General features: G+C 42.7%; 1 protein-coding gene across 4 annotated transcripts in view; it reads right to left on the bottom strand.

Annotated features, from left to right (window-relative positions):
• AGPAT4 (1-acylglycerol-3-phosphate O-acyltransferase 4) overlaps window positions 1–25462 on the bottom strand; it is a 186207-nt gene that overhangs the window by 107336 nt on the left and 53409 nt on the right. The window contains exon 1 of one of the 4 annotated variants that reach the window (XM_073560180.1): window positions 25044–25120. The exons of 2 other annotated variants lie outside the window; for them this stretch is intronic. The gene's annotated coding sequence lies outside the window, so the exon portion shown is untranslated. Of the gene's footprint in view, window positions 1–16438; window positions 16458–25043; window positions 25121–25462 lie in introns of those variants that run through there. One more of the 4 variants, XM_073560181.1, reaches the window with a different exon arrangement.

Here is a 25462-nt window from a genome sequence, read left to right as displayed (position 1 = left end):
GGGTCGCTATCCTGCGTTTCTGCCCAGTCATGATGGGGCAATGGATTTAGGGTGACCTCTTTCAAGCCAGACCGTCTGTTTCTCACTCCTTGAGCACGTTGAGCCGCAATTGGCCGGTGGAAGGGAGTTAACTCTATTTCTTCCAGTGCCTCAGGGTCTTCTCCTGCATCTGGCAGATTAGGCATTCTGGACAGCGCATCAGCATTGGCATTCTTGTGCCCTGCTCGGTACTTGATAGCGAATTCATAGTTAGACAGCCAAGCCATCCATCGCTGCTCCAGTGCACCTAGCTTGGCAGTCTCCAAGTGAGTCAACGGGTTGTTATCCATGAAGATGGTAAACTTGGCTGAAGCTAGGTAATGCTTGAATCGTTCTGTCACAGCCCAGACTATGGCTAGAAACTCCAGCTTGAAGGAACAGTAGTTGTCTGGGTTCCTTTCAGTGGGACGAAGCTTTCTGCTGGCGTAGGAGATCACTCTTTCTTTGCCATTCTGTACCTGTGACAGTACTGCTCCAAGTCCCATGTTGCTGGCATCAATAAACAAGACAAATGGTTTGTCGTAATCTGGGTAGGCCAGAACTTCATCTCCTGTGAGAGCCATCTTCAGTCTGGTGAAGGATCTCTCTAATTCCTCATTCCATTCAAAGGTGGAACTCTTCTGTTTGGCTTTCTTGGACTGCCCCACCAGAAGATTTTGCATAGGGGTGGCTATCTCAGTGAAGCCTTTGATGAACCTTCGGTAGTAGCCTACCAACCCGAGGAATTGACGTACTTTATGGAGGTTGCTGGGCTTCGGCCAGTCCCGGATGACTGTGACTTTGTCCGGATCTGGTGCCACACCTTATACACTCACTACATGACTGAGGTACTGTACCTTGGGCTTCAGGAGGTGGCATTTCGAAGGCTTCACCTTCAGGCCAAAGTTGGACAGGGCTTCGAACACCTCAGCCAGGTGCTCCAGATGGTCTTCATAAGTCTTGGAGAAAATAATGACATCATCAAGGTACAACAGGACTGTCTCAAAGTTCTTGTGTCCCAGGCAGCACGCCATCAGCTGTTGAAATGTTCCTGGGGCGGTGCAGAGCCCGAATGGCATATAGTTGAACTCACAGAGACCCATTGGGGTGGTAAATGCTGTTTTCTCCTTGTCTGCCTCTGTCATGGGAACCTGCCAGTACCCACTAGTGAGATCCAAGGTGGAAAAGTAGTTAGCAGTTTTAAGTGCAGCTAAGGACTCCTCAATTCTAGGCAATGGGTAGGCATCTTTATGTGTAATGCTGTTAATTTTCCTGTAATCAACACACATTCTCATGGTACCATCCTTTTTCTTTACAAAATCTATTTGAGCTGCCCAGGGGCTACAACTGTCTCTGATAACCCCAGCTTCCTTCATCTCTCTCAACATACCTATAGCACATTGGTATTGTGCTGGGGCTATAGGCCGGTACCTTTCTTTAATGGGTGGATGATCTCCAGTGGGGATATGGTGTTGAACCCCTTTTGCCTTCCCAAAATCTAGGGGGTGTTTACTGAATACCCGCTCATATTCCTAGGTCACTCTGTAAACCCCATTTTTCTGGTATGAAGGTGTAGAGTCAGTCCCCACATGCAGTTGCTGGCACCACTCCTCCAGCTGCTTGACAGAGCCATTGTCCTCCACCTGATCAGATGAGACCAAGGGCTCTGCTGCTTGCATTGCATTGTTACTGACAGTGAGCAGCTTAGCAACTGTGGCATACCGAGGTATTGTGGCCTCCTCCTCCCCACAATTCAAGAGGCGTACAGGTACTCTCCCTTTGCGAATATCAACTACCCCTCTGGCTGTCAGGACACTGAGCCTGCTATCAGAGTACACTGGTTCTACCATTGCCTGGTAATCTTTTCCTCTGAGACCTATGGCTGCCCGACACCAAATCAACATTTCACATCTGGGGGGTATTGCAATGGGGAAAGCATCACTCACTCTGACGCTGCCAATCTCTCCGCCAGAGAGTTCTACCTGCTGTCTTTGCATCAGGGACTTGATCTCCTTCTGCAGGACTCGTTGTTCACTGGAACCAGCAGTCTCAGCCACCTGTTGCAACAAGACAATAACCTCGGAAAGACAGTTTTCAATTACATTGGTACCAAGAGTCATCATTGGGTTACATTCTCGTCGATCAATATCCACAACTATCAGACCTTGAGATTTTAGCTCTACCCGACCCACTTTAACAGTAATTTTTTTACATCCCACTTGCGGTAAAGACTGGCCATTACTAGCAACTACTGTCAGTTCATCACTTGGGCCTTGTGCAAGTTCAGAATCAGCCCAATACCGCTTGTAAAGGATATAGGGCACAGTTGTCACCTGGGAGCCAGTGTCCAGCACAGTGTTCATGGGGATGCCGTCAATCACCACTGGGAGGATCGGTCGTCCTCCAAAATACTTGGCTCGCCAGTTCTTTGGGCCTTGTGGTCCTATTCCTGGGGGTTGGCCCTCTGCCCCAGGGGTAGCTCGTTTAAATAACAGAACCTTGCGATGTGGCCTGCCTTGTGGCAGTGACGACAGATGGGACGTCCGTCCTGGTCATAGCGATCGTTGTTCCTTCCTTGGAGTGGCGGGCTCCTCTTCTTCTGTAGCCACGGGACATCCTCTGGACTGGAAGCGAGCTGGATCTTCTTCTTGGAGGATACCTGCAGGGACTGCACGGTTTTAGCAAGTGCAGCCATAACCTTGGTCAACTCCTGGACCTGAAGACGCAGTTCTGCAGATGGATCTTTGTCCAGAGTCTGTGCATCAGCCTCCGCAGGGCTGAGAGGGAAGGATGCTGCCTCCTGATGGTATGTGATCACTGGGCGCCTAGGGGGCGCTAGACGGCTAGCCGTTGGTTCATGCAGCACCCGAATAGCCCGGTCTTTGAAGTCTGTGAAGTCCAGATCAGGGATCTGTAGGGCTATGATACGCAGCAGTGCTCGGTGGGTGCTGGATAGGAGTCCCTCAATGAATTGCTCCTTTAGCAGTCCGTCTCCATCTTTTACACTGTCTGGGTCAATCTGCTTGACGGCTCACAGCGCCTCCTGCAGGTTAAGAGCATAGTCCCTTATACTGTCCTGCGCCTTCTGCTTACATCCAAAGAACCTCATCTTGATTTCAGCTGCAGTACGGGTGTCAAAGGTGCTTCTCAGCTTGGCCAGAATCTTTTTAACAGTCTCTTTGTCAGTGTCCTGCCAGGCTTTTACTTCCCTCTGTGCTGCACCTGTTAGCTACCCAATTAGGATATTCACTTTCTGGCTTTCAGATAGAGGATACACCTCAAACAAACTGCACAGTCTCTCTTTGAATTCACTCAGAGTACGTGACTCCCCTGAATACTGCGGTAGCCAGGCAGCTCCATGTATATAGGGCATAGACAGCGGCATTATGGGGACCGCTGTGGTGCCCTGGAGGCAACACTGGCTGCTGGATTCAGTAGCACTATCGGAGCTGCAGCCACATTGAGTCCTGCATCTTGTGGTGCTAAGGGGTTTGCGGGGGCGTCCGCCGCTGCATCGGCGCTTGCCTCAGACATTCTCTTCTCACCCCCTAGTTAACATTAGCCAGGGCCTGGGTTTGAGCAGGCTTACCAGCTACTGCGTTACAGGCTGGATGATCGGGCCGCAGGCCTCCACTTCTCACTTCTCGCGCGCTGGTCTCTTCCCGCGCGGCACTTCACTGCTTCGTGCTCTCCGGCAGGCTCCACCCATGAAGGCCCACCTCTTTTGTTTCCTGCGCGTGCCAAGCAGCGGGGTAACGGCGGCAATTTCACAAACAGTCTATAGCACAACACAGTCTCTGGCACACAGGACCCGGGGATACCGGGCTCCGTAATCCTGTTTGTGATGCTAAAAATAGGTCGCCCTCCCAGGGCTGTGGGGTACTCGGTACCGGGCTGGTCTCTCAGATGGGAATGTTACAGCAGCGGCCACCCGGTCCGTGGCCCTGGGTGCCCATGTAAAAGGGGGTTGAGTTGGGAATAAAGTTTATAAGTGATTCGTGACGCCACCTGTGGTGTTCGGCAAGGGAGGTGTTAAGCTGACGCTGCAAGCAGATCCTCTGGGACAGATGATGTAGTGCAGCAATGATGGTGTAGCCCTCCACAGGCAGGGCCGTTGGTCCCAGGGCAGTGTAGATAAAGGTTTAGGAAGAGGGTGCAGTGTTTGGCACAAAGATGTAGCAGTGCTGAGGATGTGACAGGAAGGAGGCAAGGACACAACAGTGTGCAGTTTCTTTACCTTTACTTGGCAAACACAGTCCAGAGTCCTGATTACAGATGGCACAGGAGCAGGCTAGCCTGGAAGCAACTCAGGGATCTCTCTATCAGATTGGTTGTGTAGTCTCCTTCCTAGCGCTGGCTTGAGGTACATGCAGTACGTGTTACACTGAAGTTCCTCCTTCTTATCTTCTCTTAGAACTACCTCGTATGGCAGACAGCTGTAGCCCTCTATCTCTCTTGGCTCACCCGTCGCTGTTGTGCCTCTGAGTCTTAGGTGGGAATAGAGCATTTACAGCTTCCTATTCATCTGGTTTCTGCTGCAGGACCTTCAGTATCCATACAGCCGTGGAGACCAGGCTCCAGATCATGCGCTATCACTGGGAGGGAGCTCTCTATCCTTAGCTCGACCTCCAGCTTCTCTCTCCATGTCTACACACTTCGACCTCCTCACACTAACTGACTATTTCCCCTCCTGGCCCTCAGAGAATACTCCTCCCCCTTTCCTTGTTCAGAGCTCCCTGTGTTGGCCTGGAGTGGGAACTGTGCTGCATGAAAATGATTAACTGCTAGAGAGACCCTTCATTGCTCCAAAGCCAGACATCACCCTCCCTGGAGGAAGGCAATGCCACTGTGGCGACCATTCTCCTGGGGGTGCCACAGTAAGGCCTTTTGAAGAAGTACTACCGGCCCCTGCAGTTCAATTGAGAGTGCAATCCGAGGACCCCTGGGCATTAACTATCCGTACTCTACAGGCTACCGAAATTTCAACTCAGGAAAAGGGTCAAATCATCCTGGAACAAATGTGGACCAAACTCTCCGGACTAACTACAGCCCAGCTCTCTCAGATAAAAACACTGCTCGGACAGTACCACGAGGTATTTGCTAGTCATGAGGAAGATTTTTGGCGTTAATGGGGGTCAGAAACAGAAGAGCCACCTTCACAGAATGCAGCCTTAGTGCTGCTGAAGGTGGCGCTTTTAGTTAAAATCGCCCTGGGGGGTGACAGGTTCCCTTTAACCTTTAAAAGAAGTGAATGATCCATTCTTTCGTCACTATTCTTCAGTTTTGTCTTTTTGGCTGTATATACTGTTCAAATATATATATATATATATATATATATTTATATGCTTATTGATAGGGAGTTTGGTAAGGCTTTCAAATATATTGTTCTTTGGATGCCCTGTTCCTAATTTTGCAAAAATATTATTTTTGATATCTTTAATTGATTTTAAGATAAAATTGTGTCCCTTCTTTGTTACAATTATTAAATAAAGAACTCAGATTTTTTAGCATTTATATTACTTATTGTATTATGTGGGTATTACACAATTTCCGCTTTCTTCGTAACCCAGTTGTACCATTGCATAGACATACAGTTCCATGCATGGTTTATAGGGTTCCAATGTAAAAAAAATCCATATCCTACAAAATATACTTTATTATGGTGACCCTCGGTAAAGGAAGATGTAATTTGCCTCTTCATAGAAGAAGAGGACTTGAAATCTAGTGCCACCTATTGGAAGTAGCCATCCAAAAGTTCAAGATCAACCCTTTGAATAAGCCTTGTCACATGACTTAGGATAAGAAGCTAAACCAGAAACTCCATTTGCAGACAATGGTTTATTTCTGAATTTATTTATTTATTTTTTTTAAATACTTTATTTTCAAGTTTCAACCACACCATAAGACAGAACATCACTTTACAAATACATATGGTTAAAGATTGCTTAGGCGTCCGTCCAAGGTGTTAGAAAATAATAAAGGGGGGAAAAAACAAGGGGGGGGAGGGAAAAGTGGGCGGGAAAAAGGAAAAAGAAGAAGGGAAGGGAAAAGAGGGATATATAATAGCAAACAATAGCAATAACATCAAAACAAAGTAGTCGTCGGCATCGACACTAGCAATAAGTGAATGTATTATAAAATTAGAGCAGGTGAACAGTTTTATACGTAACCTTGGAACCAGCTACCCCAAAAATCAAGGCCATCAAGTCTAAGTGAGGTTCAAATAGTATCTGATCCCTCTCCTCGAGGATTATCCCTCAAATATCTAGTCCACGGGGCCCAAGTCAACACATAAGATTTGTGACTAAAGACCTCCCAGCTAGACAGCTCCTCCAGACGAGAAATCTGATTTATCTTGTCACGCCACTCCTCCAATGTGGGCGGAGCGACATCTTTCCAATGAACAGCTATCAGTTGTTTTGCAGCACTTAGCATCAATGGGAGTAGGCCATGTTTTTTTGGTAAAAAATCCTTTGATGGGCACGAAAGAAGAACCTCCGTAGCCCTGAGATTGGTCTTTATTAGCTGTAAATTCTTAAGAACTAGCTCGACACCGTCCCAAAAATGTCTCAATTTGGGACAATCCCAAAATATGTGTGTATAATGCCCTCCAGGGTTAAGGCATCTCCAACAAGCATCATTATCAGCAAGACCCCTCTGAAAGAGCTTCGCGGGAGTCCAATGCCACCTGGTCAAAATTTTATAAGAGTTTTCTTGCAAAAGAACACACCTGGAGAATCCCCGTGCACTAGATAGCATCCTAGATACTTGTTCCCCTGTGAACGTAATATTAAGTTCCATTTCCCAGGAGTAAATAAATGAGGGCTTAAAATGTACTCCCGGAGAGATCAGATGTGAGTAAATACAGGACAAGATTTTTAGCCGTGGAAGCGGGAGTTTAATCATAATATCTAACCAGGACCAGTTCGATTTGATCGGGAATTTCTTTCTAAACTGTAGGAGCGTACGTCGAATGTGCTGGCATTGGAGAAAATTAGTTGGTTGACTCGTTGCATTTGATGGCCAAACTCCTCCCTGTAATATTTTATTGCTGTAAAAGCTATTCAATGTATCTCTAGGGAGGGTAAACCACAGTTTATAGGGATCCTGAAAATCAGAATCCAATAAAAACGGTATTGAGCTAATCGGCGTAAATGTCGAAGGGAAAGTGTCCTCCGGTAATTCCCCCAACATCAATCTCCTGGTACGTAATGTAGTAGATGTTATCTCATCCAGTTTAAGGGTAGTCGGTGGTTTAGCCCTAGTCCATAGATAAGGCAAGCCCCTCGGACCCAACAAAGTCAGGTCGACACAAGCTCCCTCCCCTCCTTCAGTGCAAGACACTACCTTTAACCATCTGACAAGGTGAATTGCTTTATAATATACCAGGGGGTCTGGAACTCCCAATCCACCAGAAGCGACTGGGTAAGTAAGAAGCCTATAAGGCAACCTAGCCGGTTTAGATTTCCAGATGAATTTTCCTATCAGTGACTTTAATGACCCAAAAAAGGTCAGGGGTATCTGAATCGGTACCATATTCATGGCATACAAAATGATAGGCATAATATATGCCTTAAACATGTTTATGCGACCCAACCAAGATAAAGTAGGTAGGTTATATTTATGCATCAGGTTAGTAACTTTCTTCAATAAGGGTATGAAATTACTTTGAAATAAGTTAGTAGGGTCCCTAGTTATGAATATTCCTAAGTATTTGATAGAGCCATTAGCCCAAGAGAAGGGAGTCTCCGTACGAAGAATGGAAAGTTGGGAATGAGGGAGAGTGATATTTAACGCTTCAGATTTGGCTAGGTTAATTTTAAAATTGGAGAGGGAACCAAATTGTTGAAAAATTTGGAGGATGATTGGGAATGCCTGAGGTGGATTGGATATGAGAAAAAGCAAATCATCTGCGAAAGCTAGCGTTTTAAATGTCCCCGGGCCCACCGTCAACCCCTTTATGTGTTGTTCTTGTCTGAAGCGTTGTATCAAAGTTTCTATAACCAAAATGAACAAAGATGGGGACAGAGGGCATCCCTGCCTAGTCCCGTTGTGAATCTCCAAACTTTTTGATAAGGTGCCGTTTATCCTGACCCTGGCCGTCGGTTGGGAGTAGAGGGAAAGGACTGCTGTTATATATTGAGGAGGAAAGCCGAACTTAATCAACACCTGCTCCATGAATCTCCAACACACTCTGTCAAAAGCCTTCTCGGCATCAGTTGACAAGAGTACCAAGGGGACCTGCCGGGTTTTAGCACACATTATAGACTGTATGACCTTAGTGGAGTTATCTTTCCCTTCCCTACCCCTCACAAAGCCCGCCTGATCCGCATGAATCAATTTGGGTAAAAAATTACCTATTCTGCCCGCTAGTATTTTAGCCCACAGTTTTATGTCCGCATTAAGTAATGAAATTGGTCTATAGCTGGCGCACAAGTTTGGGTCCTTACCCTCCTTCGGGAGAACCGTAATATATGCCTCTAATGATTGCTTAGGGGGAAGCTGGCCTTTCAAATAGGAGTTAAACAAGGTCACCAATTGAGGTAAGAGTGATTTTATAAACTTTTTATAGTATATAATAGGGAGACCATCCGGGCCCGGGGCCTTTCCATTTGGAATGGTGGAAAGAGTATCCAAAATTTCTTTAGGGGTAACTGGAGCGGTTAACAAAGCTTGGCCCTCCGGGGTTATTTTAGGTAAAACTAGTGGAGTCAGGAACTCTCTAATTTTTTCTATAGCTGTTATTGGGTCTCGCATGCTATCTGGTACATTTAGATTATATAAGCTGTCATAAAAGGATCTAAACTCCTCGGCAATATCAGCAGTCTCGAAAATTGAGGAGCCATCCAGAGTCTTGAGTTGCCTAACAAACGTCCTTTCTTGCTGCTTTTTAAGCAATGAAGACATAAGCTTGCTACTTTTATTGCCATGGAGATAAAACCTCTGTTTACATCTCATATAGGTTTTGGCTGATTGGATATTTAAAAGATTTTTTAGCGAATTTCTTAGGTCTGTTAGTTCAGTTAGTGTCTTAGTTACTTGAGATCTCTTATGCAATCTTTCCAAAGAATTAATTTGGTGCAAAATAGACATAACCTGTTTTGTCCTTTCTTTTTTGAGATAGGAACTCAAAGCTATAAATTCTCCCCTCATAACTGCTTTATGTGATTCCCACACCACAGGTGTGGATGGACCAGAGTGCAGATTTGTCTGGAAAAAAAATTCCAGAGTGTCAGTCAGTTTCGTAAAGTGGGAATCTGAATCTAATAATGTCTCATTAAGCGACCAAGACCCGGCTGGTCGCGGAAGGGTTTTTATGCCCATATCGAGGAAAATAGGAGCATGGTCCGATAGTGTGATAGCGTCTATGGTCGCATTTTTGACTAATGAGAGGTTGGTTGTCTGTGTCAATATATAATCAATTCTATGGTAGCTGCCACACGGATGGGAATAAAAAGTGTAGTCTCTGTCCGAAGGAGAGAGTGTCCTCCAGGGGTCTATCAAATGCAGCTCCTGGAAAAAAAGGTGTAATTTTCTCAGTGCCTTTTGGGAACTTGCCCGTGGAAGTATCTAAAGATGGATTGAGTGGTACATTAAAATCTCCCCCCATCAGTAGTAAACCTTCAGTAAATAGTTTTAAAGTATCCATCGTCCTGCACAACCATCCAATCTGACCCTTGTTTGGGGCATATAGGTTACATAAGGTAACTTTGGTGTTAGCAATAAGGCCCTTCAGTATAATATACCTTCCTTCAGAATCCGAAAGGCAATCATGCAAGACAAAAGGAACACCTTTTTTAATAGCAATACTCACTCCTCTAGATGCCGACCCACCTGTACTATGATACCAGGTCGGGTAACGAGATCTGGACTTGTCTGGTACTCTCCCTGCTTTAAAATGTGTCTCCTGTAGAAAGATCACACTAGCCTTTTTTGTATGCAAAAGGTTCAATATCTGATTTCTCTTACACGGGGAGCGTAACCCCTTTACATTATACGAAGCCACTACTATAGTGGCAAATTTTTCCTTGTCACCCATAGTAAATTAGATGTAACAAAAGAAAAAATAAATAATAAAGTGTCACATGCCGACAGACCACAAAAAATACAAAATGCAAGGTGAAATAACAGTAACAGTAACCAATAGATAAAAATAACCAACTACCTGCCTGTGGCAGGAGCAGGGGGACCAACGTACCCCCCATGACAGATCAGGGAATCACATCCCCAACACACGAGTAGCACACATTAGCTTGTATAGCAGTTAAATGAAAGCGTCAACACCTAGGCAGGTGCCAATCAAGGCACACTAAAGTGATCCAAGCCATTGTAAAGTTAAACCAAAAAACTACTGAGTCCAAAAGAAAGAAAATGCGACTAGACCCAATAAAACAATATTCAGGGGGGCATCTCTCTTCTTGCCCCAGATTTCCCTCGCTTAGGGGGCATGCGTCTCTTCACTGAGGCCCACTCCCCCTGACCTCCTGTATAAACGTTGATAGGAGGAGGCGTGCGAAGATCCATATCCAAAGGTAGCCATGAGGGGATATCAATAGAAGCGATGCCTAAAGTGTCCCATATTTTGCTTAAGTCTTCAGGACTTCTCACTGTTACTTGTTTGCCGTCTCCATTCACCGATATTCCAAACGGAAACAGCCATTTATAGAGAATTTTACGCGAGCGTAGTATTTCCAATAAGGGTCTCAGGATTCTTCTCTTTGCAAGGGTCGACGGCGCAATGTCCTGGTAGAGTTGTATGGCAGATCCTTCGTAAGCGAGATTTTTAGCATCCCTTGCAGCAGACAGAATAACATTGGTGTCCACATAACTCAACAAGCCGCAGATCACATCCCTCGGGGGTTCAGAGGACTTAGGCCTGGGTCTGAGCGATCTATGGACCCTCTCAATCACAATTTGGTCGCATTTTCTTGTGGAATTAGGAGGGCAAAGATTTATTTCGTGGATTTTTCCAATATTTCTGCAGAAACACTTTCAGACAATCCCTTAATCCTTATATTTTTTCTGCGGCTTCTGTTCTCTTGATCTTCTAAGGCCAGAAGAGAGTTATTAAGCTGTTCTCTGTGGTATTCCAAATGGTCCCTCATGGCATTAGAGTGGCTAATGAGAGAGGACTGAGATGCTTCAAGGGACTCCACTCTGTTACCAATATGTGACAAATCAGCTCTCATACCGGATATCTCTGTAACCAAAGGTTTTAATGCTTGGGTCAGAAGTTTTTTAAATACTGATCTAGAGAACTTCTCAGAGTCTGAGTGGGTAATGTCACTGCCTGAGACATCTTCACTTGAGTCCGAGTCCTCGACCCGTTCCTCTACCTCAGCATTAGTGTGTAGCTTTTTCGGTGTGGGCCTAGCCGACCCAAGTTTATTTTTCAAAAATTTCTCCATTTCGCTTTACCTGCCCCGATGTACCCCAGTATCCAGCGATTTTGCACGCTCTTTATTAGATTTGACCATAATGTTGAATTGAAGCGTGCATTTAAAGTCACTACTCGTGCATTTAGGGAAAGTCTATTAATACATGTTCATAGATGAAATGACCTCATGCTTCTTAAAAGGTGGAGCGCTGGCATTAGTAAATAAGGCCCTGATATGGTGCCCTATATATAGTGTTTCTCACTGCTGTAGAATGGGATCAGGCCGGTCTTGGCGTCTCTGGAAAGGGGGAGCAGTACCCCCAAACCTCCAGTCACTATACACAGCAAGGAGCGCCCGACCCAGCCACCAGGAGCACCCAGCACTGCGGCCAACCTCTGATCACCAGCCAGGCTTCTGCGTCCAGCTCACCTCCCTCTCCTCCGGTAAGCAGACCTTCTCCTCCCTTCCTGTAGCGGTCAGCAGTCTCCCCTCCAGCATAGGCCGCGGCCCTCCACCTCCTCCAACAGCTCTCCGCAGTCTTCTGGCCCACGCCGCTCAGGAAGAAGCAGGAAGACGCGGCAAAGATGGCGCCCGTCCACCTCTGGCGCCGAGACCCGTTCCCCGCGGCCGCTCTCTGAATTTATTTTTTTGAGCCAGAGAACTGTGCTCTAAATTTGAGTACCATAAAAAAGTGCACGAGGATACTGTCAATCGTAGCCCTCTCCAACAGGAGAAAAACCCCAGTACACCTACTACAGTCCATCCGAGCCAGAAAACTCCTTCCCTGGGCCTTGCTTATGGGCAATTATACCACCATCTTGCAGTAAGACCAGAGTCATTATCATGCATTTAGCCTTACCCAATTGATGTTGTTTGTCTTATTCTGGGCTTTATAAAGCTTGCATATGTGCCTCTCTTTGAAATTTACTGCCACCTTTATCTTGATTGGTTTTCGTTTGTGGCATTGATGTACTGATATATATTGCTCCTTAATCCATGGGCGGTGACTTAGTCCCACCATATTATATATTGAGAGGCATGCTATGGAGATATAATGGCTATGCATCTATCTTTCTACTTTCATCCAAGCCAGAAGGTCACAACGAGGGTCAGGGGCTAGTTGCCTTCCCTTGCTGAAGCCAAGGGAAACATTTCTTTTGGAGCATTTCCCCTCATCATTGCCAAGCACAAAATCTGATTTTTAAGGGTGAGGGGCCTCTGACCGGGGGTAGGATAAAATGTTTCCTCTTGTGGAGAGTGTCAAGTTGACGCAAGTCAATATCGAACCTTTAAACATTTTTGCCACTCGACCTAGAATAAGAATTCAAACCAAACCTCCATTTGCAGACGTGTTTCACAGTGTTTGCTTCTCATCACTGCAAACTTCTCCTCTCTGAAGAGGCTATTTGAATATTTAAATTCTCAGAGGAGCCTTACATGACATATAAGTCTCTTTACACCAGTTTGAGACTCTCCACAAGGAGAAATGTTCACCCTTAGACCTTCTATAAAGGAAAGTGCTGTTCTTTCTGACAAAGGTTAAAAGGAAATTGCTTTGGTCTAGGATAGGTGAATGGCACTCTATGGACACATTTATCATATACACTTGAAAATGCTCAAAGGCCTCACTTCTATAAAATATATCTATGTGAATTCATTGTATATGCAGCTGTCCTTTTGTATCTGATACATGCTCTGTTTGAAGGCAGTATTTTCTAATACAGACAAATTGAGCTACAGAGGTTTAGTTATACTGAGATACATTCTTCAAGGTAATATATATATTATGTATATATGTATAAAAATAAAGATTATTATTATTAAGGTAAGAATGTGCTGTGTAAGACTGGAGATGTTTGTCTCCTAAACTCATCAGACACAACATCCCATGTTTAGTCTTACTGTGGTAGAGTGTATCATATGGGTACAATCACATTTATTATTTTGAGGTGCTACTACTTGATTGTCTAGTAAACGGGTTATCCAGCCTTTAAATAGGCCATCAATATTAGATAGGTAAGGGCTATCTCTTAGCACCTCTTTCCATTTAGCTGTCCAAAGGGGCTGGGATGGTGACTTTTATAGCCCGATTTAGGTTGAATTAAAATACTACAAAATCTGCAGCTTTTTCAGTAAAATACAAAGGAATATGTTTTACGAACTACATCAACATGTAGGATAAGAATTTATTTTTCAACTGAGAGTTGTGGATTTGTGGCCGATTTTCCCTATGGATTTCACCCTTTGCAGCGCATAAGATAAATAAACTGAAAATCTGCTCTAAAATCCTCTAAAACAATATTTGGGCTTTGTCTTAGGTGAAATTGACATGTCTGTATTATACTCTCCATGTACGGACCACAATGCCTTCGGGCCTCCTTATATAAACTAACAGCCTCATATATATCTGCGAGCCTGTTATTTCAAATCAGGAGACCCGTAGTCATTCCTGGCATTGCAGTCCATTCAAAGGAAGAAAAAGATTTTGGTTCCGTGTTTTTCTTCTTTTGACCAAATGGAGGATACCAGAATGTACCACAGTACATACGCTGAACTGTATAATACAGACCTGTCACTTAGTCCCACTGTTTCTTGTCCATGGACATCTAAAATTTCACGGATGTACAGTTAATGAAATTTTTTTTTTTTTTTTACAAATACATAAAATTATAATATAACAACAAAGGCTAGAATTATTTTTATTTTCTTAAAATTAATAGTTACAAATTGTTCATTTCAATTTTGGCCAACATGATGATATAGTCATAGACTGTTAGGATTCACTAAACCATCTCAGGATGTTTCTACTCTTTAAATTTTTTATTATTCCTTAATGATGTTTTTGAATGGATATAATCCATTACTTGCAATTTATTAGAAACAACAGCTTTTTTTCTATCCCGCTGCACCTTATCCTCAGCTCTTATCCTTATCCATTGTTCTTCTGAACTGAAGAATTCTAGCCCCCATAATTTATTAAAGCCATGAACAAAAGATAAAGAAATCCATTTAAGAAGATCTGGTTATTAACAAAGCAGTAATCAGTTACTTGCTGCATTAGTAGACATGTTGCTTTTAAGGTCCTGCCAAATTTTTCACATTAGGAATGAAATAAATAATTATACCTCGTATGAATATACAAAAAAAGTAAACCCACAAAAAAGCTTCACTTTAGCATAAACAATGAAAACTAATTCAGTATCCTTAAGGTACGCTTTTATTACCCAATTCAAGTTACATATTATATAGTTAAATACAGTTAGGTCCATATATATTTGGACAGAGACAACATTTTTCTAATTTTGGTTCTCGACATTACCACAATGAATTTTAAACAAAACAATTCAGATGCAGTTGAAGTTCAGACTTTCAGCTTTCATTTGAGGGTATCCACATTAAAATTGGATGAAGGGTTTAGGAGTTTCAGCTCCTTAACATGTGCCACCCTGTTTTTAAAGGGACCAAAAGTAATTGGACAATTGATTCCAAGGCTATTTCATAGACAGGTGTGGGCAATCCCTTCGTTATGTCATTCTCAATTAAGCAGATAAAAGGCCTGGAGTTGATTTGAGGTGTGGTGCTTGAATTTGAAAGGTTTTACTGTGAAGGAAACATGCGGTCAAAGGAGCTCTCCATGCAGGTGAAACAAGCCATCCTTAAGCTGCAAAATCAGAAAAAACCCATCCGAGAAATTGCTACAACATTAGGAGTGGCAAAATCTACAGTTTGGTACATGCTGAGAAAGAAAGAAAGCACTGGTGAACTCATCAATGCAAAAAGACCTGGGCGCCCACGGAAGACAACAATGGTGGATGATCGCAGAATAGTCTCCATGGTGAAGAGAAAGCCCTTCACAACAGCCACCCAAGTGAACAACACTCTCCAGGAGGTAGGCATATCAATATCCAAATCTACTGTAAAGAGAAGACTGCATGAAAGAAAATACAGAGGGTTCACTGCACGGTGCAAGCCACTCATAAGCATCAAGAATAAAAAGGCTAGACTGGACTTTGCTAAAAAAACATTTAAAAAAGCCTGCACAGTTCTGGAAGAACATTCTTTGGCAGATGAAACCAAGATCAACCTCTACCAGAATGATGGAAAGAGAAAAGTATGGCGAAGGCGTGGTACAGCTCATGATCCAAAGCATACCACATCATCTGTAAAACACAGTGGAGGCAGTGTGATGGCTTGGGCATGCATGGCTGCCAGTAGCACTGGGTCACTAATGTTTATTGATGATGTGACACAGGACAGAAGCAGCCGAATGAATTCTGAGGTATTCAGAGCCATACTGTGTACTCAGATCCAGCCAAATGCAGCCAAACTGATTGGTCGTCGTTTCATACTACAGATGGACAATGACCCAAAACATAAAGCCAAAGCAACCCAGGATTTTATTAAAGAAAAGAAGTGGAATATTCTTGAATGGCCAAGTCAGTCACCTGATCTCAACCCAATTGAGCATGCATTTCACTTGTTAAAGACTAAACTTCAGACAGAAAGGCCCACAAACAAACAGTAACTGAAAACCACCGCAGTGAAGGCCTGGCAAAGCATCAAAAAGGAGGAAACACAGCGTCTGGTGATGTCCATGAGTTCAAGACTTCAGGCAGTCATTGCCAACAAAGGGTTTTCAACCAAGTACTAGAAATGAACATTTTATTTACAATTATTTAATCTGTCCAATTACTTTTGGTCCCTTTAAAAACAGGATGGCACATGTTAAGGAGCTGAAACTCCTAAACCCTTCATCCAATTTTAATGTGGATACCCTCAAATGAAAGCTGAAAGTCTGAAGTTCAACTGCATCTGAATTGTTTTGTTTAAAATTCATTGTGGTAATGTCTAGAACCAAAATTAGAAAAATGTTGTCTCTGTCCAAATATATATAGACCTAACTGTAAATAACCATAGATGAGCTGGACAAAATTATTGGCACCTTTCCAAAATTGTGGGTAAACAACTTTGGTTCAAGCATGTGATACTCGTTCAAACTCACAAGTGGCAAGTAACAAATGTGGACATTATAAAAATCATACCTGAAACCAGATAAAAAGGGGAGTCAATCTTTGCATCGTGTGTCTGTGTGTCCCACACTAAGAATGAGGAACAGAAAGAGGATAAGAGAACTGTCTGAGGACTTGAGAACCAAAATTGTTGAAAAATATCAACAATCTTACGGTTACAAGTCCATTAAGTTTTATTTTGATGCATAACCGTCATTTTTAATTTTTATTTAATAAATCAACAGTACACATGAAAATAAGCAACTTTGTAATATATCTTATCAGAGAAATTTACTTCTTTCTCTGCCAGAATAGATTAGTCATTATCAAAAAGGAACGTGCCCACGATCAGGAATTACTGAATTTTTATTTACAATTATTTAATCTGTCCAATTACTTTTGGTCCCTTTAAAAACAGGGTGGCACATGTTAAGGAGCTGAAACTGCAAAACCCTTCATCCAATTTTAATGTGAAATGAAAAGCTGAAAGTCTGAACTTTAACTGCATCTGAATTGTTTTGTTTAAAATTCATTGTGGTAATATCTAGAACCAAAATTAGAAAAATGTCTCTGTCCAAACATATATGGACCTAAATGTAGGTTGAAAAAGACCGAGATCCATCAAGTTCAACCTTCATCCAACAATTGTATATTTGTCACTAAATTAACTATAAGTCACAATGTTATGTGTATTGAGGAGATAACCCAGCCCCCCTTTTAAAAGCTGTCAAATTTCTTGGCCCAATAGTTAAACTATTAATTCTGTAAATATTAGACAATGCAAACAAATTGTGTTTTTATTGCAAGCTTTTTCTAACGCATACAGATGTGTCCACATTTATTGTCAGCTAATTTCATGAAGGATTACAATTTCAAACAATGCAAATCATGAATTCTCACACAGACACATACTGTTTCAATCAAAATTATTGAACCCTCATTGCAAATTAGGATTATTAGAAACATTTATAAACTTCTTGCTGTTTGCAATAAGCCAAAAAAGAACACATAAACATCTCAAAACAACTAATATAACAAGTGAGTTTTCCAAATTCAACACAAAATGCCACGGCTAAGATTTTTCTGAATTAATTACCCTCTTCATACCAAACGTCTATACTACTTAGTAGAGTACCTCTTTGGCTATTAAAACCTGATGATTCGAAGCTAGATACCAGATATTGACAATATTCATGAAGAATCTCTGCTTATTCCTCATGGGCAGTGGTCTTCAGTTCACTGATATTTTTTGGGGTTGTGAAGAGTGTGATCCCAAAAGTTAAGAGGAGAGATTATTGCCTTGCACAAACAAGGAAAAGGATACAAAAAGGTATCAAATACATTGAATGTTCCTAAAGATACAGTGGGAAGTTACCAGAAAATGGCATTAAGGTGTTGCTACCAGATTCTTGAGGAGGCAGGTGCAGGATTCCAGGGCTGTAACTGACGCTGATGGGAGGGGCTAAGTATTACAATGAAGACAGGAGGCAGTGATTTATTCCAGGCACTGCACACCCCGAAGCCTTGGAGAAACCATTAACAAAAAAAGAATATAACATTTCTCAGAAACAGCACAATTAATATGAGGCATACAGGTAAGACTATTCTAACATCTAGTATATGGAGAAGAATAACCTTATGACCCAATATCAACATAAAAAAGCTGATAAGCTTTTATGAAGAGGTTAGTTCCGTACTGGACCAAGGGAATGTAGTGGACGTGGTGTACATGGACTTTTCAAAAGCTTTTGATACGGTGCCACACAAAAGGTTGATACATAAAATGAGAACAATGGGGATAGGGGAAAATATGTGTAGGTGGTTTAAGAGCTGGCTCAGGGATAGGAAACAAAGGGTGGTTATTAATGGAGCACACTCGGACTGGGTCACGGTTAGCAGTGGGGTACCTCTGGGGTCAGTTTTGGGCCCGCTTCTTTTTAACATATTTATTAATGACCTTGTAGGTGGCATAGAGAGTAGAATTTCAATATTTGCAGATGACACTAAACTCTGCAGGATAATCAATACAGAGGAGGACAATTTTATATTACAGGAGGATTTATGTAAACTAGAAGCTTGGGCTGATAAATGGCAAATGAGCTTTAATGGGGATAAATGTAAGGTCATGCACTTGGGTAGAACGAACAAGATGTATAATTATGTGCTTAATTGTAAAACACTGGGCAAAACAGTCACTGAAAAAGACCTGGGTGTATGGGTGGATGACAAACTCACATTTAGTGGCCAATGTCAGGCAGCTGCTGCAAAGGCAAATAAAATAATGTCATGCATTAAAAGAGGCATAGATGCTCATGAGGAGAACATAATTTTACCTCTATATAAGTCACTAGTGCGACCACACTTAGAATACCGTGTACAGTTCTGGTCTCCGGTGTATAAGAAAGACATAGCTGAACTGGAGCGGGTGCAGAGAAGAGCGACCAAGGTTATTAGGGAAGTAGGGGGTCTGCAATACCAAGACAGGTTATTACACTTGGGGCTATTTAGTTTGGAGAATCGAAAGCTTAGGGGTGATCTTATTACAATGTATAAATATATGCGGGGAAAATACCAAGACCTTTCTAACAATCTTTTTACTCTTAGACCTGTGACGGGGACAAGGGGGCATCCTCTACGTCTGGAGGAAAGAAGGTTTAAGCATACTCACAGACGCGGATTCATAACTGTAAGAGCAGTGAGACTATGGAACTCTCTGCCATATGTGTTATGAATGGGAAACCGAGGAGGAAAAACAAGACAACAAGCTAAGCCTCAGAAAACCAGAGAAGTTGGTAACCATGCAGATTGCAGATCCCTGATCTTAACCGCACAACTAGCAGCAGTCGTGGAGCATTCCTACGTTGGTCCTAGACGCCTCGTCACAACCGGAGAACTATGTAAGCCTAAAGCAGGAAAAGAAGAAAACTAACTGCCCCAGAGTAGACCCCAAAGGAAAGACAGCCCCCCACATGTATTGACGGTGAAACAAGATGAAAATACAAACAAAGGCAGGGCAAACAATGGGGCCCGGCTAACTAAAAAGGACAGTAAAGGAAAGACACTGTCTGCAATCTGCCAAAAACAACCTACAAAAATATTGTCCAACACTTCTGATAGCAAAATTAACCCTGAAGTCACTAGACTTCTAAACCTATATCAGCACTCTGAAATATTCTGAAACAGAGCAAAAAAAGAGGCCAATCTAATAAGGGACAAAAAGCAGATTGGCAAATACTGATTAATAGGAGTGGAATTTCAGCATAGCCCCAGCAGGGGCAGGCTGATTACACAACAAACTGAATTGACCAACAAGCGCAAGTGTGAACATTAGCAAAAAACAAACTTAACTTGAGAAGACTGGAAGAGAGCTGAAGTCCAGGACCTGAGAAGTAGACTGAATCACCAGCACCCGGATAGGGCGTCGGCTGTCTTATATCCAGTCTGATACTCCAGAGATCCAATCGTTATCTTCCTCATCAGGTGGCAGATCACTACCACTTAAACCAACCGCACTACCTCCTGTCACCACCAGAGGGAGAACGGAAGGGGAATTCTCAACTGGTGGAGCAGAAAATGAGTTCATGACACATATGATGCTGTAATGAGTGATTCCCTACTAAAATTTAAGAAGGGACTGGATGCCTTTCTTGAAAAGTATAATATTACAGGGTATATACACTAGTTTCCTTAATATTGCGTTGATTCAGGGAGCTAGTTTGATTGCCGTATGTGAAGTCAGGAAGGAATTTTTTTCCCCAATGTGAAGCTTACTGTTTGCCACATGGGTTTTTTTTGCCTTCCTCTGGATCAACATGTTAGGGCAAGTTAGGATAGGATATGGGTTGAACTAGATGGACTTAAAGTCTCCCTTCAACCTTAATAAATATGTTACTATGTTACTATGTATTCTAACATGTCTATTACCTGTGTGCCCATCTTCATAGGGTAATACATCCTGGTGGATGACACATTTCCATTAAGTTTCCAACAAGTTATTTATCTTGAGCATGCATCAGAATCCACCAAAGAACAAAGCCTGGAAGATTTATAGAGAGGCCGTCAAAGTCACCTAACTTGAACGGTTGTGAAAAAAGTGATTTCAGAACACAAACCCAAGAATGTTAATGAATTTAAGGTCATTGCCCAAGAACTGGGATAAGATTGCTCAGGAATGCTACTAGAAGTTGTTTCTGGCTAAACATAACATTTCCAGCCATAGATACCACTAGGGATGGGCGAATCCTGAAATACTCGGAATCGCTAGACTCTAACGAGTCCGACTCGGAAACTCGCTATTCGTTGCAAGTCTAGCGAGTCCAATGTTAATGAATGGGGATGCGAGTATTGCAGCGATTCCTGTGCTGCCATTTTTTTACTCTTTACTCTCGCAAGTGGCCCCTAGCTTAGCGATTTAGAATTCATCCCTAAAGCACAGAAAATCGTTTCTACATCACGCTAGAAGCTAAACAGGAAGTCGCCTGTGCTAACCGATTTACTGCACAGGCTGATCTGATATTCTGCACACACAGGCAGATCTGATCTGCACACACAGGGCGATCTGATCTGCACACACAGGGCGATCAGATCTGCACACACAGGCCCACCAAAGATGTGTAGCAGATGTGACACAGAGAGGCTGATCGGCCTGGTTGAAGAGTGGCCCCAGCTGTGGCAGCCCACCCACCCTGGCTATGGTGATGAAAGACAGCGAAATATGGCTTGGAGGTCCATCGCCAGAAGTATGTTCCCGTCATTTGATCACGCTGGAGAAGATGGGCAGGCAAACATGGGTAAGAGTTATGTGATGTAATTTCTTCTATTTTCTTTTACTGTACCCTTTTTTGGATTAGGAGAGAGTGAGATTTCTTGTGTCACCATTGACGTCTGTGACGCACTGAAACCGTGGTACCCAGCACCGGGCCGGGGTCTGCTTCACTGGGGGATGTGATGTGACCCGTGCTGTTGTCTCAGGGGATGCACAGTGCAAAGGGGATAACTACAGGGGACTGTAATAGGAGGACAATCAAGGCTAGTGATGCGTATTGGCACAGCAGGAAGGTAACGTGCGTGCTATTAGCTGGTAGCAGAGAAGCCCTGCACTCTCCCTGAAAAAATTGTTTAGTGCGCAAAGGCAGTCACCTAGGTGGACTGTGGTGCTGTCTGCGTCACCGCTCTGGGGTGAAGTGCGTGCTGTAACTTAGCAGAGAAGCAACGCACTCTCCCTGAAAAAATTGTTTAGTGCACACAAGCAGGCAGCGTGCGTGCTATTAGCTGGTGGGATAGATAGCAGCAACGCACTGGTCTGCCACAGAAACAATAACGCTGCAGGGGTAAATATGACCCCAATAATATCTGGTGGAAAAAAAAAAGAAAATTTGCTCAGCTATGCTTCTGATTTCAGCTCTGATGGAAGCTGAGTGAGTAAGCTAAGCTCTGAGGATAGTGCTGTATGCACTGTAAGGCTGCTCCTGCCTTTCTCCCTACCTACAGTCCTCTACAGTACTCCTCCGTCCTGGTAGTTCTGAAAAGAATTTTTGTGTTATATGTGAGGAATCTTGAGGTCCTACACTGACTAACAGTCCCTAGATCTGCTCTATGTCTCCAACTCGCCCTGCACTAGCTCAGATCGTCACAGGAATGTGCCCAAAATGGCGGGGGCAGGGTTTATATACAGCCTTGCCTGTGATACATGACATAGGCATCACGATGGACAGCAGCCAATCATAGTAGTGCTCTTCACAGTTTTCTCACCTAACAAACTAGGCTGTCTCTGAAAATTAACATATTCTGTATTCTGCGAGTCCCGAATACAGTATATAGGAGTCCTAGACTCGCTAAGACTCGCTGCTGACAGCGGGACACAAAATTGCTAAGAAACTAGGATTGCTTGTATTAAACTCTGAAAAAACTAGGATTGCCATTGGACTCGTTACTGTGCGAGTAATCGCTTGGAAACTCGCAGAGTACCGACTCCTGCGAGTCCCCTACTACTCGCAGAGTAACGAGTCGATTCGCCCATCCCTAAATACCACCAAGTACTAAAGACCAATTAAGAGTTTGAATGATTTTGCAATTGTAATACGTATTAGTAATGGTATTTTACACTGAATTTCAAGAAACCACTTGTCAAGTTGAACTAGGGACTACTGAGGCATTTCATAATTTCAATGCGTCATCATATTTCACGCGCTTTACAGACACTATCATCATCACATTGTGGCTCACAAGTTATATTCCTTATCAGTATGTTTTTGGAGTGTGGGAGGAATCAGGAGTACCCATAAGATACCCACACAAACACACAAATTCTTTGCAGATGTTGTCCTTGGAGAGATTTGAACCCTGTACCCCAGCGTTGCAAAGCAACATTACTAACCACTAAGCCACTGTGCTGTCATATTCAAAGACTTTGGAAAGCCTCATCACTTCTCACCAAATTGTTGTGGATAGAAGAGTGAAACATAATACTGCAAATGGAAAATATTAAGAATATAATGATAATAAAGCAAAAATAACTTTTTGGCTGCCTTGAGCGTTGCTAAAATCTGCCCCAGATTCTTTAACATGGTTGGCGAATAAAGTTACCCATTTGAAAATCCATTTCATAAAAAGTTTGACCACTACTCTTTATAGTCTTTTCCCACACTCATTTTGTTCTTTTCTTTTTATACTTAATTTAAACATTTTCTCAGCTAGCTGATTAATGTCCTCAAGATTTCTACATTTCTGTCTCCTTATTTGTAGGATATACTTGATTAAGAAGTACTAGCATCTCCGCAAGAGAAATTTACATGCTGCATATGCACGCATAGTGGACATAGGATTTCTATGCTGTAACATCTGGTCAATGTGGTTTTGATGGTGCAAAAACACACAGCATCAAAACCGCAGCAATTCAGTATTTCCTGATCATGGGCACGTACCTTTTTGATAATGACTAATCAAATCTGGCAGAGAAAGAAGTAAATTTCTCTGATAAGATATATTACAAAGTTGCTTATTTTCATGTGTACTGTTGATTTATTAAATAAAAATTAAAATGACGGTTATGCGTCAAGATAAAACTTAATGGACTTGTAACCGTAAGATTGTTGATATTTTTCAACAATTTTGGTTCTCAAGTCCTCAGACAGTTCTCTTATCCTCTTTCTGTTCTCCATTCTTAGTGTGGGACACAGACACACGATGCAAAGATTGACTCCCCTTTTTATCTGGTTTCAGGTATGATTTTTATAATGTCCACATTTGTTACTTGCCACTTGTGAGTTTGAACGAATATCACATGCTTGAACCAAAGTTGTTTTCCCACAATTTTGGAAAGGTGCCAATAATTTTGTCCAGCTCATCTATGGGAATTTACAGTTAGGTCTATATATATTTGGACAGAAACAACATTTTTCTAATTTTGGTTCTAGACATTACCACAATGAATTTTAAACAAAACAATTCAGATGCAGTTGAACTTCAGACTTTCAGCTTTCATTTGAGGGTATCCACATTAAAATTGGATGAAGGGTTTAGGAGTTTCAGCTCCTTAACATGTGCCATCCTGTTTTTAAAGGGACCAAAAGTATTTGGACAGATTAAATAATTGTAAATAAAATGTTCATTTCTAGTACTTGGTTGAAAACCCTTTGTTGGCAATGACTGCCTGAAGTCTTAAACTCATGGACATCACCAGACGCTGTGTTTCCTCCTTTTTGAGACTTTGCCAGGCCTTCACTGCGGTGGTTTTCAGTTGCTGTTTGTTTGTGGGCCTTTCTGTCCGAAGTTTAGTCTTAAACAAGTGAAATGCATGCTCAATTGGGTTGAGATCAGGTGACTGACTTGGCCATTCATTGTCCATCTGTAGTATGAAACGACGACTAATCAGTTTGGCTGCATTTGGCTGGATCTGAGCACACAGTATGGCTCTGAATACCTCAGAATTCATTCAGCTGCTTCTGTCCTGTGTCACATCATCAATAAACACTAGTGACCCAGTGCCACTGGCAGCCATGCATGCCCAAGCCATCTCACTGCCTCCGCCGTGTTTTACAGATGATGTGGTATACTTTGGATCATGAGCTGTATCACGCCTTCACCATACTTTTCTCTTTCCATCATTCTGGTAGAGGTTGATCTTGGTTTCATCTGTCCAAAGAATGTTCTTCCAGAACTGTGCTGGCTTTTTTAGATGTTTTTTAGCAAAGTTCAGTCTAGCCTTTTTATTCTTGATGCTTATGATTAGCTTGCACTGTGCAGTGAACCCTCTGTATTTACTATCAGGCAGTCTTCTCTTTATGGTAGATTTGGATATTGATACGCCTACCTCCTGGAGAGTGTTGTTCACTTGGTTGACTGTTGTGAAGGGGTTTCTCTTCACCATGGAGATTCTTCTGCGATCATCGACCATCGAATGTGAGCCCTTATGGGCAGGGTCCTCTCTCCTCCTGTACCAGTCATGACTTGTATCGTTTAAAATTACTGTGCTTGTTTTTATCATGTATACCCCTTTTCACATGTAAAACGCAAATGGAATAAATGGCGATATAATAATAAATAATAGTAATAATCAGTTCCTTTGACTTCGTGCCACAAGGGCATCCAATCAAAAACAGTTCTAGCTGTGCATAATCACAAATAGGAACATCAGTACCTGTTACTGAGCGCCCAAAATTCAGCCACACACATCATTATCAATCCCAGACTGGTGGCCCCGACCCTCCGGCAATAGTGTCAGAGATCTCTCCAAGATTATGCATCTCTCCCAGGGTGTAATATCTGCTCCTGCACACATGCCTAAAAAGGTTGGACAGGCTGAAATAATGCGTCTGCAGTTACTATCATTGCCGAATCATCACAACTCTTTTATATTAACCGAAGCACAGAAGTCACAAGGAATGCAGTGGCATCGTGGTAGTGCGCGGCTCACACACTATCACATAGATCGCATGCATTCATAGATAAACCACCTGGCACAGAAAAGAAGAATAAAAGTATATCTGGCTGTGATACTGAATAATAATAATGGAAATATGTACACTGACCATATGCTAGGTATTCATTCTAGTGCTA

Source organism: Dendrobates tinctorius, unplaced genomic scaffold (genome assembly GCF_039654945.1).
Source record: "Dendrobates tinctorius isolate UK_male_01 unplaced genomic scaffold, ASM3965494v1 ptg000293l, whole genome shotgun sequence".
Taxonomy (NCBI): Eukaryota; Metazoa; Chordata; class Amphibia; order Anura; family Dendrobatidae; genus Dendrobates; species Dendrobates tinctorius.
The sequence above is the reverse complement of the archived record's forward strand: the minus strand, read 5'-3'. Positions and strand labels throughout refer to the sequence as shown.